This window comes from Dendrobates tinctorius, unplaced genomic scaffold, assembly GCF_039654945.1.
Source record: "Dendrobates tinctorius isolate UK_male_01 unplaced genomic scaffold, ASM3965494v1 ptg000024l, whole genome shotgun sequence".
Taxonomy (NCBI): Eukaryota; Metazoa; Chordata; class Amphibia; order Anura; family Dendrobatidae; genus Dendrobates; species Dendrobates tinctorius.
Window position 1 is genome coordinate 14,071,048 of NW_027361692.1, and position 14,546 is coordinate 14,085,593.

Consider the following 14,546-nt stretch of genomic DNA (forward strand, 5'->3'; position numbering starts at 1 on the left):
TTTTTACCTCATAAAGGAACAGTGGTCAGAATTGTAAAAATTGGCCTGGTCATTAACATGCAAACCACCCTTGGGGGTAAAGGGGTTAAGATGATCTTTCTGCCAAAAATTTTATATTTCTTTAGATGTGTTCCTCTATTACTCTCAAGGTCTTTCATTCATAAACTTCAATCTCCCATAGGGAAATTTATATGGGCAAAAAAAAGGCTAGAATTGCACATAACCCTTTGTTTCATATAAACAAGGAGGAATTGGAACTCCTAATGTTCTAGCATATTACAAGACGGCAATATTGAAGAGTAGTAAGGATTGGTGGCCTCAAAATACCCCCATAGGGGACTTGAAATTGAAAATTGTTTTCATGCCGAGGATCTACTAGAGGCCTTTTGGAGTTACACTCCTCTACTCAATTCACCTCGGATCTCCCGATTATGATGGCAACCTTATCTTACTGGAGGAAGTGGGTGAGGATGGGAAATGTTCCATCTATCTCAGAAATCTCCATTAGAGCACTAGAGTCCCACATTCCTTTTCTCAATCTTTCCAAGTGGGTGGATCTTGGTATTACTTTTCTAGCAAAGTTATTTCAGAATAAGAACCTTAAATCCTTTGAGTCCTTGATTAAATTGTATTCATTGAAGTGGGTTTCTTTTTATCAATACGTTCAGAACAGGCATTTCCTTGGTCCTCTCCACTTATTTACTAAGAGGCCTGTTATGTCACCTTTTAAAAAATACCTTGTTGGGGTTGGCGGGTCCTCTAAAGGCCTCTCCGTCATTTATAAAATAATAGCTGATGCTAATCAAGTGAAGCAACGGCCGTATATGGCGAGATGGATTTTGGTCGCTCCTTTTCCATAACGCAATAGCAAGAAGCTTCTAGTTGGTTGCTTAAGTCGACGCGCTGCATAACTCACTTGGAACAATTAAAAAAGATTCATATGGGATGGTACTTGACTCCTGACAGATTGGCACATGGGGTTAAAGACATGTCTCCTTTATGCTGGAAGAGTTGTTGCTCTATAGCAGGGGTCTCAAACTCGGTAAGGGTCCCGTCACACCAAACGATACACCAGCGATCCCGACTACGATAAGACCTGGTCAGGATCGCTGGTGCTTGCTACATGATCGCTGGTGAGCTGCCAAACAGGCAGACACACCAGCGATCAGGACCAATGGCACTTAGATACCCGCTGTTTACCTTGGATACCAGCTCCCAGCGTGAGCACTCTGGTATTCAAAGTACACAGCGGGTAACTAAGCACCGCATGTGCTTAGTTACCTGATATTTACCTTGGATACCAGCTCCCAGCGTCTGCTTACAGCGCTGGGAGATTGCGGATCGTTGGTCTCCCGCTGCCACACGCAGCGTGCTGGCCAGCGGGAGACCAACGATCAAAAAATGGCCCAGGACATCCCTGCACGATCAGCGATACCCGGCGGGGGGAGTCGATTGCTGATGCATGCCACTCACAGCGAGATCGCTGATGCGTCACAAAATCAGCGATATCCTTATGTGTGACGGGCCCCTAAATGAGCCGCACATAAAAAAAAAAAATTGAGCTGGCGGGCCACATTCCTTTCAAACTTAATACACCTCGTACATGCACGGCTCCGCACACACACGGCTCCGCTCCATAAACCTTGTACACATGCGGCTCCGCTCCGTAAACCTCGTACACACGCGGCTCTGCTCCGTACACCCCGTTGCTCTATAGCAGGCGTCTCAAACTCAGCAGAGTAAATGTGCCACACATAAAAAAAAAATTGAGCTGGCGGGCCGCATTCCTTTCAAATTTAATACACCTCGTACACACGCGGCTCTGCTCCGTACACCTCGTACACACGCGGCTCTGCTCCGTACACCCGGCTCCATACACTTCATACATACACGGCTCTGCTCCGCACACCTCGTACACACACGGCTGTGCTCCATACGCTGTGTACACACACACAGCTCCGCTCCGTACACACACACATGGCTCTGCTACATCCACCCTGTAAACCCCTCCTGACCCCAGACATAAACTTGCCTTCATCCAGCACCATCACAACCAGCACAGACAGCAGCGTCCTGCATACACTGAGACCCCTGATCATGTGACCCCTGACTCCTCCCCCTCCTGTGACCTCATTCCAGGTCCTGTGCAGTGTGTGCACACAGAACAGCCATCGCGTGCTCCTGAATGCGCGCCTTCCCCCTGCCTCAGGGAGTGAGACATGTGGTGCACCGTGGGCTGCAGATGCGGCCCGCGGGCCACCTGTTTGAGACCTCTGCTCTATAGGATCAATGGCACATAATTGGTAGTTTTGTCCTGTAATCTGGGCCTTCTGGGAGTGTGTATTTGATCTGATATCTGAAGTCACTAATGTTAAAATTCCTCCCAACCCTGCTTTAGCAGTCCTTAATATTGGTATTGAGAACATTCCCTTGGGATTTAAGATGTGCAGTGGTTCACATTCTTAATGCTGACAGATGTACGATAAATTATATTGTGGTACCGTGTTAGCCAGAAAAATCGATGTGAATACTTTTCTGCTCAATGATGATAAAAGTATTCTCGGAGTGATACCTTTATTGGCTAACCAGAAAATATGTTTGCAAGCTTTCAGAGCACAGATGTCACGCCGCCTGCTGCCGCACTCCCACTGCTCCTGTCACGCCGCCTGCTGCTGCGCCCTCCGCTCCCACTGCTCCTCCTCCCGAATCCCAGCGCACTCACCTCTCCCGGGGCGCTCCCGAGGTGGGCGTGCGCCACCCAGCTCCTTCACTTCCGCCCCTGCAGCCGGCCTTCCGTGCTCGTCGGGTGCGCCAGTGATCCTGCCAGCTGCCCTATATCAGGTAGCCTCGCCTCCTGCCCAGTGCCTGACTATCATTTGTGCCCAGCACCTCTGATTCAGCTCCACGCATCCCTGCGTCCTCCCAGCCTTGCACTCTGTCCTGCGCTCTGTGCTCCTGTACCTCCTTGTAACCTCCGTGTTCCTTCCTAGTGCCTGCCTCATCCGTTCCTGCCCTCAAGTCTTCTCCTGCAGTATCTACCACCACCAGTCTTGTCCGTTCCTGCTGGACCTGCCGCTGCCTCTGTGGTCTCCGCTTGTCTTGCTCCTGCTATCTGTCCCCGGGTATCAGCTTCTGCGGCGATAGTCTCCCCTGGGATTGCCCCAGATGCTCCCTGTATAGGGGGTGGTCCACTTGGCCATCTCGCCCCGATGAGGTTCGTCGTCGCGGTTCTGCGGGTTTTCTGGTTCTCCTCAGCCCTACAGTATAGTCAGGCCATGGACCCCGCTGGTACCCCGACTCCAACCCAAAAGGAGCTCCTATTCCTATGGGAGAATCAAGCAAGGATAATGTCCTTCCTCAAGTCCATGGAATCTCGCTTGTCGACCCTACAGGCCTCTGATCCTGGGACTGCCTCCCAGCTGGGCAGCCTCCAACAGGAGCTGGCTCAGCAGCGAGATACTCAGGCCCATATATTGAACTACATGGCATCCATAGATAACCGTCTCCTTGCCCTGCAATCCGCAGCCTCCACCCCGGCCCAGGCTGCGGTCTCTCACCCGCCGCCCCGTTTGGCAAAACCCCCGCGTTATGGTGGCGATCCTAAGTGGTGCAGGGGTTTTTTAAATCAATGCCAGCTCCATTTTGAGCTGCTGCCACATCAGTACCCCACCAACCGAGCCAATGTGGCCTTTGTCGTTTCCCATTTGGAAGGTGAGGCTTTGGCCTGGGTAAACCCTCTCTGGGAGCATGATGACCCCTTGGTCTCCCAACTCTCCATCTTTCTTGACTCTTTCCGTAAAGTGTTTGACGAGCCAGGTCGCCTAGCCTCTGCCACCGAATCACTTTTTAACCTGCATCAGGGCACGCTCTCCGTAGGCCAGTACGCCATTCGCTTCCGTACCCTGGTCACCGAGCTAGGATGGAACAATGAGGCCTTGGTAGGAGTTTTTTGGCGGGGACTCTCGGGCCGAATTAAGGACAAACTGGCGGGACGGGATACTCCAACCTCATTGGAGGATCTAATTTCCCTGGCTACCCGCATCGACTTGCACTTCCAGGAGCGTTCTCGAGAGGCTGCCAGGGATAGATGTCCTCGCTTCACACCAGCTACCCACAGCCCACCTCGGCCGCGCCCTGCCCTGGCTTCGGCACCTTCCGCACCTGAGCCCATGCAAGTAGACAGTCTCAAGCCGGTGGAGCAACGCCGAAAAGAGAGGCTCACTCAGGGTCTTTGTCTCTATTGTGGGAGTGCATCACACTTCCTGCATTCCTGCCCTGAGCGTCCAGGAAACACCTCCGCCTAGGACAGGTAAGAGAGGCTTCCCTAGGTACCTATGACTCCTCTCTACCCTTGACTCTTTCTGTTCTTTTGCATCTGGGTTCCAAGCGTTCCTCCGAGTGGGCGTACATAGATTCAGGTGCGGCTGGAAACTTCATTCAGCTTGAGGCAGTCAGGAGGCTTCGTATTCCTGTCAGGTCCCTGGAGACTCCTCAGCAGATTGCGTCGGTCGACGGCCAACCCCTGCGGGTGTCCGTTACTCAGGTCACCGAAGAGTTGGAACTTCAGATTGGATCCTTGCATCGGGAGAGGATAGCCTTCTATGTGCTGCCATCATTATCACACACTATCCTGTTGGGCCTTCCTTGGTTAAGAAAACACGAACTTACTTTAGACTGGCGGTCCGGTGACATCTTGCGGTGGGGACAGTTCTGTCAGAGTAAGTGTTTGCTTTCCGTCCAGCCAAGAAACTTTCCCCGACCAACGACGGTATCTCCAGATTTACCTTCGGCCTATTGGGCCTATGCGGATGACTTCAGCAAGAAAGAAGCAGAGAGTCTGCCTCCGTACCGCCCATACGATTGCCCAATTGATCTCGTTCCTGGCTCCACTCCACCCCGAGGCCGGATTTATCCACTGTCCCCATCCGAAACCCAAGCCATGACCGAATATATTCAAGAAAACTTGGCCAAAGGCTTTATCCACAAGTCTTCCTCACCCGCAGGTGCGGGTTTCTTTTTCGTCAAGAAGAACGGGTCCCTTTGTCCCTGCATTGACTATCGAGGCCTCAACAATATTACAATTAAAAACAAATATCCGCTTCCTCTCATCCCGGAGTTATTCGACCGTCTCCGAGGGGTGCGAATCTTTACCAAATTGGATCTGCGTGGAGCCTACAATCTGATCCGCATTCGCCCCGGAGATGAGTGGAAGACTGCTTTCAACACCTGCGATGGCCACTATGAATATCTGGTCATGCCCTTTGGCTTGTGCAATGCACCCGCTGTGTTCCAGGAATTTCTCAATAATGTATTCCGAGATCTTCTCTATTCTTGCGTGGTGGTGTACCTGGACAATATTCTGGTGTTTACCCGGACCTGTCTACCCACAGAAAAGACGTCCGTCAAGTGTTGTTGCGCCTGACAGAGCATCGTCTCTATGCCAAACTCCGTAAATGCGCCTTTGAACAGTCTTCTCTACCGTTTTTGGGCTACATCATTTCTGACACTGGTCTATGTATGGACCCGGGAAAGCTGTCCGCCGTACTCAACTGGCCGCGCCCCCAGGGTGTGAAAGCTATCCAACGATTCCTGGGGTTCGCCAATTACTACCGGCAGTTTATCCCACACTTTTCCACCCTGACTGGCCCTATTTCCGCTCTGATCCGTAAGGGGGCCAATCCTCACCTCTGGTCCCCTGAGGCCGAAAACGCATTCCGCTCCGAGACAAGCCTTTGCTGCGGCTCCCGTACTCCATCGCCCTGAGACCAATAAACCCTTTATTCTGGAGGTAGACACCTCTGCCTCCGGAGCCGATGCGGTACTTTCTCAGAGGTCTCCCTCTGGACGACTGGTCACCTGTGGCTTCTTCTCGAAGACGTTCTCCACCTCGGAGAGGAACTATGCCATTGGTGACAGAGAGCTGCTCGCTATCAAGTTGGCTTTGGAGGAATGGCGGTACCTCCTAGAGGGAGCGGTGCATCCCGTCAGGATCTACACGGACCACAAGAACCTGGCATACATCCGGACAGCGCAAAGACTTAATCCTCGACAAGCCAGGTGATCACTGTTCTTTGCCCGGTTCGATTTCGAACTCCATTTCCGTCCCGGCGATAAGAACCTCAAAGCGGATGTTCTATCCAGATCCTTTTTGGTCACCGACTGTGAGGAGGAGCCTTCACACATCATGGATCCTAACAACGTCATTGTAGTTGCTCCTGTAAACCTGACTTCCTTGCCCCCGGGTAAGACGTCTGTTCAAGGGAACAATAGGAAACGAGTCTTACATTGGGGCCATGCCTCCAAGCTAGCAGGTCATGTCAGTCTCAAGAAAACCCTCTCCTTCATCTCATTACTATTGGTGGCCCTCGCTTGCTCAAGATGTTCAAAGTTTTGTCGCCTCTTGTCCATCTTGTGCCAAGAATAAAGTTCCCCGACACCTACCCGCTGGCCTTCTTCACCCGCTTCCAGTTCCTTCAGCCCTTTGGCAACATATTGCTATGGACTTTATAACCGATTTGCCTCGGTCTTTGGGTCTCAGTCATCCTCGTGGTCGTAGATCGATTTTCCAAGATGATCCATTTCATCTCCCTGCCTGGACTACCCTCTGCCCCCGAATTGGCAAGAATTTTCATTACCCGTGTTTTCCGGATTCACGGCTTTCCTCAGCATATTGTTTCGGATAGAGGAGTCCAGTTTACGTCACGGTTTTGGCGGGCTCTGTGCAAACTGATGGATGTGACTTTGGACTTCTCCTCGGCCTACCACCCCCAAACTAATGGGCAGGCTGAACGCACGAACCAAATTGGTTCCAAATTGGTAACCTATCTTCGTCACTTCTCCAACGTTCACCACAACGACTGGTCCCACCTGCTCCCGTAGGCCGAATTTGCCTACAACCACACCGAATCCTTCTCTAAATCACCTTTTTTCATCGTCTATGGGCAACATCCTAGTGTACCTCTGCCGGTACCCCCTGTCTCGGGTGTGCCAGCGGCCGACCTTCTGACTGAGGAGTTCTCCAGGGTCTGGCAGGAGACCAAGTCCACGCTTGTACGAGCATGGGACAGAATAAAGAAACACGCTGACAAAAGGCGCCTGGATTCCCCGTTGTACCATCCTGGGAATAAAGTGTGGCTGTCCTCCAAGTTTGTTCATCTTAAAGTTCCCTCATATAAGCTAGGTCCTCGGTATACCGGTCCTTTTGAGGTCTTAGCTCGCATTAATGATGTTGCCTGTAAGTTAAAACTCCCCACCTCGCTACGAATTCCCAATTCTTTTCACGTTTCCCTCCTGAAACCTGTCATACTCAACCAGTTCCACGTGTCTGTGGGTCGCTCTCCTCAGCCAGTTTCCGTCCGGGATGTCTTTGATGTTAAAGACATTCTTGCCATGAAAAAATCTAGAGGAAAGACCCACTTCTTAATTGATTGGAAGGGTTTTGGTCCCGAAGAAAGATCTTGGGAACCCCGGCAGAACATCCAGGCTCCTCTAATTCTAGCTAGGTTCCTTGCCAGTCTCAAGAAGAGGGGGCATAAGGAGGGGGTACTGTCACGCCGCCTGCTGCCGCGCTCCCACTGCTCCTGTCACGCCGCCTGCTGCTGCGCCCTCTGCTCCCACTGCTCCTCCTCCCGAATCCCGGCGCACTCACCTCTCCTGGCGCGCTGCCGAGGTGGGCGCGCGCCACCCAGCTCCTTCACTTCCGCCCCTGCAGCCGGCCTTCCGTGCTCGTCAGGCGCGCCTGCGCACTACTCACCGGTGATCCTGCCAACTGCCCTATATCAGGTAGCCTCGCCTCCTGCCCAGTACCCATCATTTGTGCCTAGCACCTCTGATTCAGGTCCACGCATCCCTCCATGTTCCCAGCCTTGCACTTTTTCCTGCGTTCTGTGCTCCTGTACCTCCTTGTAACCTCCCTGTGTTCCTTCCTAGTGCCTGCCTCGTCCGTTCCTGCCCTCAAGTCTTCGCCTGCAGTATCTACCGCCACCAGTCTTGTCCGTTCCTGCTGGACCTGCCGCTGCCCCTGTGGTCTCCGCTTGTCTTGCTCCTGCTATCTGTCCCTGGGTATCAGCTTCCGCGGCGATAGTCTCCCCTGGGCTTGCCCCAGATGCTCCCTGTATAGGGGGTGGTCCACTTGGCCAGCTCGCCCCGAGGAGGTTCGTCATCGTGGTTCTGCGGGTTCACTTCTGGTTCTCCTCAGCCCTACAACAGAGGCTCATTCTTCATGCAAGATTACAAATAGATTAATAAGAAAATAGCACAACATTTAAGGGATACTTCAGTAGGACATTTGTTCATGAGTAGTGTTGAGCATTCCGATACCGCAAGTATCGGGTATCGGCCGATACTTGCTGTATCGGAATTCCGATACCGACTTCCGATATTTTTTCAATATCGGAAGTCGGCATCGGAATCGGAAGTTCAAAGTTGATTGACAGCCTGACGTCATCATGATGCGCGGTGTGTGCGCATCATGATGCGCCGTCATTTCGGGCCTTCCGGGGGTCTCTGCCGGCCTGCCGGGGGGCTGTGCCGGCCTGCCGGGGGTCTGTACCGGCCTGCCGGTGGTCTGTGCACCCTGTGGGGGTCTGTACCGGCCTGCCGGGGGGCTGTGCCGGCCTGCCGGTGGTCTGTGCACCCTGTGGGGGTCTGTACCGGCCTGCCGGGGGGCTGTGCCGGCCTGCCGGGGGGCTGTGCTGATGTCCGGGGGTCTGTGCAAGCATCGTCCGATGGGACTACAAGTCCCATCTGGCGATGCCTGCTACCATGACAGTGATTGACACATTAGCCAATGATGGGACAGTAGTAGTCCCATCATCCGGCTAATGTGTTGTTAAAAAAAAAAAAAAAAAATACTACATACATACTACATACATACTACATACATACCACATATATACTACATACATACTACATACATAACACATATATACTACATACATACTACATACATACTACATACATACTACATGCATGCTACATACATACTACATGCTACATACATACTACATACATACTACATGCATGCTACATACATACTACATGCTACATACATACTACATGCTACATACATACTACATGCTACATACATACTACATGCTACATACATACTACATGCTACATACATACTACATATATACTACATACATACTACATATATACTACATACATACTACATGCATGCTACATACATACTACATACACTCACTGGCCACTTTATTAGGTACACCTGTCCAACTGTGTGTTAAGACTTAATTTCTAATCAGCCAATCACATGGCGGCAACTCAGTGCATTTAGGCATGTAGACATGGTCAAGACAATCTCCTGCAGTTCAAACCGAGCATCAGTATGGGGAAGAAAGGTGATTTGAGTGCCTTTGAACGTGGCATGATTGTTGGTGCCAGAAGGGCTGGTCTGAGAATTTCAGAAACTGCTGATCTACTGGGATTTTCACGCACAACCATCTCTAGGGTTTACAGAGAATGGTCCGAAAAAGAAATAAAATCCAGTGAGCGGCAGTTCTGTGGCCGGAAATGCCATGTTGATGCCAGAGGTCAGAGGAGAATGGGCAGACTGGTTCGAGCTGATAGAAAGGCAACAGTGACTCAAATTGCCACCCGTTACAACCAAGGTAGGCAGAAGAGCATCTCTGAACGCACAGTGCGTCGAACTTTGAGGCAGATGGGCTACAGCAGCAGAAGACCACACTGGGTACCACTCCTCTCAGCTAAGAACAGGAAACTGAGGCTAAAATTTGCACAAGCTCATCGAAATTGGACAGTAGAAGATTGGAAAAACGTTGCCTGGTCTGATGAGTCTCGATTTCTGCTGCGACATTCGGATGGTAGGGTCAGAATTTGGTGTAAACAACATGAAAGCATGGATCCATCCTGCCTTGTAGCAACGGTTCAGGCTGGTGGTGGTGGTGTCATGGTGTGGGGAATTTTTTCTGGGCACTCTTTGGGCCCCTTGGTACCAATTGAGCATCGTTGCAACGCCACAGCCTACCTGAGTATTGTTGCTGACCATGTCCATCCCTTTATGACCACAATGTACCCAACATCTGATGGCTACTTTCAGCAGGATAATGCGCCATGTCATAAAGCTCGAATCATCTCAGATTGGTTTCTTGAACATGACAATGAGTTTACTGTACTCAAATGGCCTCCTCAGTCACCAGATCTCAATCCAATAGAGCATCTTTGGGATGTGGTGGAACGGGAGATTCGCATCAGGGATGTGCAGCCGACAAATCTGCGCCAACTGTGTGATGCCATCATGTCAATATGGTCCAAAATCTCTGAGGAATGCTTCCAGCACCTTGTTGAATCTCTGCCACGAAGAATTGAGGCAGTTCTGAAGGCAAAAGGGGGTCCAACCCCTTACTAGCATGGTGTACCTAATAAAGTGGCCAGTGAGTGTATATACTACATGCATGCTACATACATACTACATGCTACATACTACATACATACTACATGCTACATACATACTACATATATACTACATGCATGCTACATACATACTACATGCTACATACATACTACATATATACTACATACATACTACATGCATGCTACATACATACTACATACATACTACATATATACTACATGCATGCTACATATATACTACATGCATGCTACATACATACTGCATGCTACACGCATGCTACATACATACTACATGCTACATACATACCACATATATACTACATACAGTACATATAACAGAGTAACATACTTACCAATACTTGTCACATTGTTCCCCGAAGCCATTGTCTTTTACGGAATAAATATTAACATAACAAACCACAAAAATACTCACCCACGATCCGAAGCAGTCCACGAGTGTGTCCCACGACGATCTTGGGTAGAGAACTGCAGCATCAGCTGTTGCTGCCGTTCTCTACGGGCTGCAGGAATCCAATGACGGAAGGTAGGTATCCTTCCGCACTGTATTCCTCCGCCACTTAAAAAAAAAAAAAGTCCCTAGTCTCACTTTATGCCATTGCTGCTTGGGAATTTCCCACACAGCAATGGCATAAAGTGAGACTAGGGACTTTTTTTTTTTTTTTTAAGTGGCGGAGGAATACAGTGCGGAAGGATACCTACCTTCCGTCATTGGATTCCTGCAGCCCGTAGAGAACGGCAGCAACAGCTGATGCTGCAGTTCTCTACCCAAGATCGTCGTGGGACACACTCGTGGACTGCTTCGGATCGTGGGTGAGTATTTTTGTGGTTTGTTATGTTAATATTTATTCCGTAAAAGACAATGGCTTCGGGGAACAATGTGACAAGTATTGGTAAGTATGTTACTCTATGTTATATGTACTGTATGTCTATGTATGTATTGTATGAATGTATTGTATGTAGTATGTATGTAGTATATATGTGGTATGTATGTAGCATGTAGTATGTATGTAGTATGTATGTAGCATGCATGTAGCATGCAGTATGTATGTAGCATGCATGTAGTATATATGTATGTATGTAGCATGTATGTAGCATGCATGTAGTATATATGTAGTATGTATGTAGCATGTAGTATGTATGTAGCATGCATGTAGTATGTATGTAGTATGTATGTAGTATGTATGTAGCATGTAGTATGTATGTAGCATGCATGTAGTATATATGTAGTATGTATGTAGCATGTAGTATGTATGTAGCATGCATGTAGTATGTATGTAGTATATATGTAGTATGTATGTAGCATGTAGTATGTATGTAGCATGCATGTAGTATATATGTAGTATGTATGTAGCATGCATGTAGTATATATGTAGTATGTATGTAGCATGTAGTATGTATGTAGCATGCATGTAGTATGTATGTAGTATGTATGTAGTATATATGTAGTATGTATGTAGCATGCATGTATGTAGTATATATGTAGTATGTATGTAGCATGTAGTATGTATGTAGTATGTATGTGGTATGTATGTAGTATATATGTAGTATGTATGTAGCATGTAGTATGTATGTAGCATGCATGTAGTATATATGTAGTATGTATGTAGCATGTAGTATGTATGTAGTATGTATGTAGCATGCATGTAGTATATATGTAGTATGTATGTAGCATATATGTAGTTTGTATGTAGCATGTAGTATATATGTAGTATGCATGTTGCATGCATGTAGTATATATGTAGTATGTATGTTGCATGTAGTATGTATGTAGTATGTATGTTGCATGTAGTATATATGTAGTATGAATGTAGCATGTATGTAGTATGAATGTAGCATGTATGTAGTATGCATGTTGTATGTATGTAGCATGTAATTTTTTTTTTTTTTTTTTTACATTCAACACATTAGCCGGATGATGGGACTACTACTGTCCCATCATTGGCTAATGTGTCAATCACTGTCATGGTAGCAGGCATCGCCCGATGGGACTTGTAGTCCCATCGGACGATGCCTGCACAGACCCCCGAAGCCTGCACAGCCCCCCGGCAGGCCGGCACAGCCCACCGGAGCCTGCACAGCCCCCCTGGCAGGCCGGCACAGCCCCCCGGCAGGCCGGCACAGCCCACCGGAGCCTGCACAGCCCCCCTGGCAGGCCGGCACAGCCCCCCTGGCAGGCCGGCACAGCCCCCCGGCAGGCCGGCACAGACCACCGGAGCCTGCACAGACCCCCTGGCAGGCCGGCACAGCCCCCCGAAAGGCCCGTACAGACCCCAGAGAGGCTGTACAAGGGAAAAACAGGATTTTTCTTATTCCGATACCGGAAGTCCCATAGACTTGAATGGGACTTCCGGTATCGGAATCGGCGATACCGATACTTTTTTTTAAGATCGGCCGATCCATTCCGATCCGATACTTTGAAGTAGCGGACGGTATCGCTCAACTCTATTCATGAGGTGGAATGTGTGATGCCTCCTAAAGATAAGTCAAGGAAATCAAATTAGCATTTTCTTACAAATGGAGAGGCAGTGGGAATGATGTTCATAGTCATCTGGAGTCCATCTCGTGAAGGTGTGAATTGTATCCTTGTATACTGCTGACAGACAAAGTATTGCAGCTTTGTGGAAGTCACCCTCTTTAAATTTACTACACAACAAAATAAATATTCATTTTCACCACGAATATTATCTAGACTTGAATTCCTCCTCCCGATCTACAGTCAGTAAGTCATGGGAGGTGTGGGCCTCCTCTAAATTTGGTACTCCTATTTCAAATAGTTATTAAGTGTCCATCCTCACTCAGGTATTATTGCAGTCTTTTGGAGGGTAGTTCATTACTAGGATCCTTCCGTGTAGGATCATTCCTACAAGGTTCCTGCTCTAATACCAGCCAGAAGCCCTTCCCTGACCTTCGTCTCCCCCCACCCTCTTCCCTTCGTTTATGCCTACTATATAGTAATTTCTTTTCAGTATGGAATTTACTGCTGTCTAAGTTAGAATTCTGGTCTGGCAGATTATTATATTTAAAGTGAACGTATTTAAGTTTACAGATCATTTATACCATATTTGCACAATATTTTGGCCATAATCCAACAATTGTTCTTTGTCATTTGTATACTGTATGTCTACTTTTGTTTTTCTTCTGGAAATTTGGAAATTTAAATAAAAATTGGAACAAAAAAAAAAAAGAAGTCACTGTGGTGGAATTTATAGAGAAATGTCTGAGTGCTTTCAAACCTTTATCATTAGCCCTTTCTTCACCTTATAAATTAATGTAATTTCAAGATAAAGTAAAGAAACATATTCTTCTGTGATATCAATGGCCATGATCATAGACTTAACTGACAACACTTGCCTATGTATGTTGTCCTACAGTAGAATTCCCTTACACCTTAAAGGAGATGAAAAAAATATTTAATACCAGCACTTACATTCAGCTAATAAACCATAAGGAGCAGCAGTACATCGGAATTGTATAGCTCCATACAATGTGAATGAAGTTTGTACAGAAAAACTATGCTTATTTTATTGTATTTTTTATCTTCTGTGCATGATTATGGTGCAGGCATCATTCCTTTACTGCAGTTAACAGCATTTAGACATATGCTTTACAGCCACATGGATCAGAGAATAGAATAGATTGGAGAGGTTTATTGACTTGTATGCAAAAGTTTTCTAGACGAGCTCTGTGACCTGTACATAAGGCATTGTGCCAAGTGAAAGCGAGCTATGAATATCATCTATTGTGATTATCAGCTTTGATATCTACATATAATTGATACCATTTATTATTATGTCTGTGAGGATAATAAGATCACTGCTGAAAAGTGATCTCTACATGAGTTTACCTTAATATTAAAGTGCAAGATTCTAGGATGTTTTTAAGTATAGATCTAATAATGATATGATAAATTTAAAAATAAAATCAACAACCAATCCATTTTGAATGACCCAGTGTGTTTTATAAAATAAGAAAAAAAAAAGTATACTTACCACCCGGGACTGGTGCAGTCATTTTTGTTAATTTATTCAGCTAATTGGAGGCATTCTAAAAAGGGATGTTTAGTATTGGACAACCCCTATTTCAGTGGAACTTCATCTGAACAACTTAGTCCGTCAAATTTGTATTCAGATTGT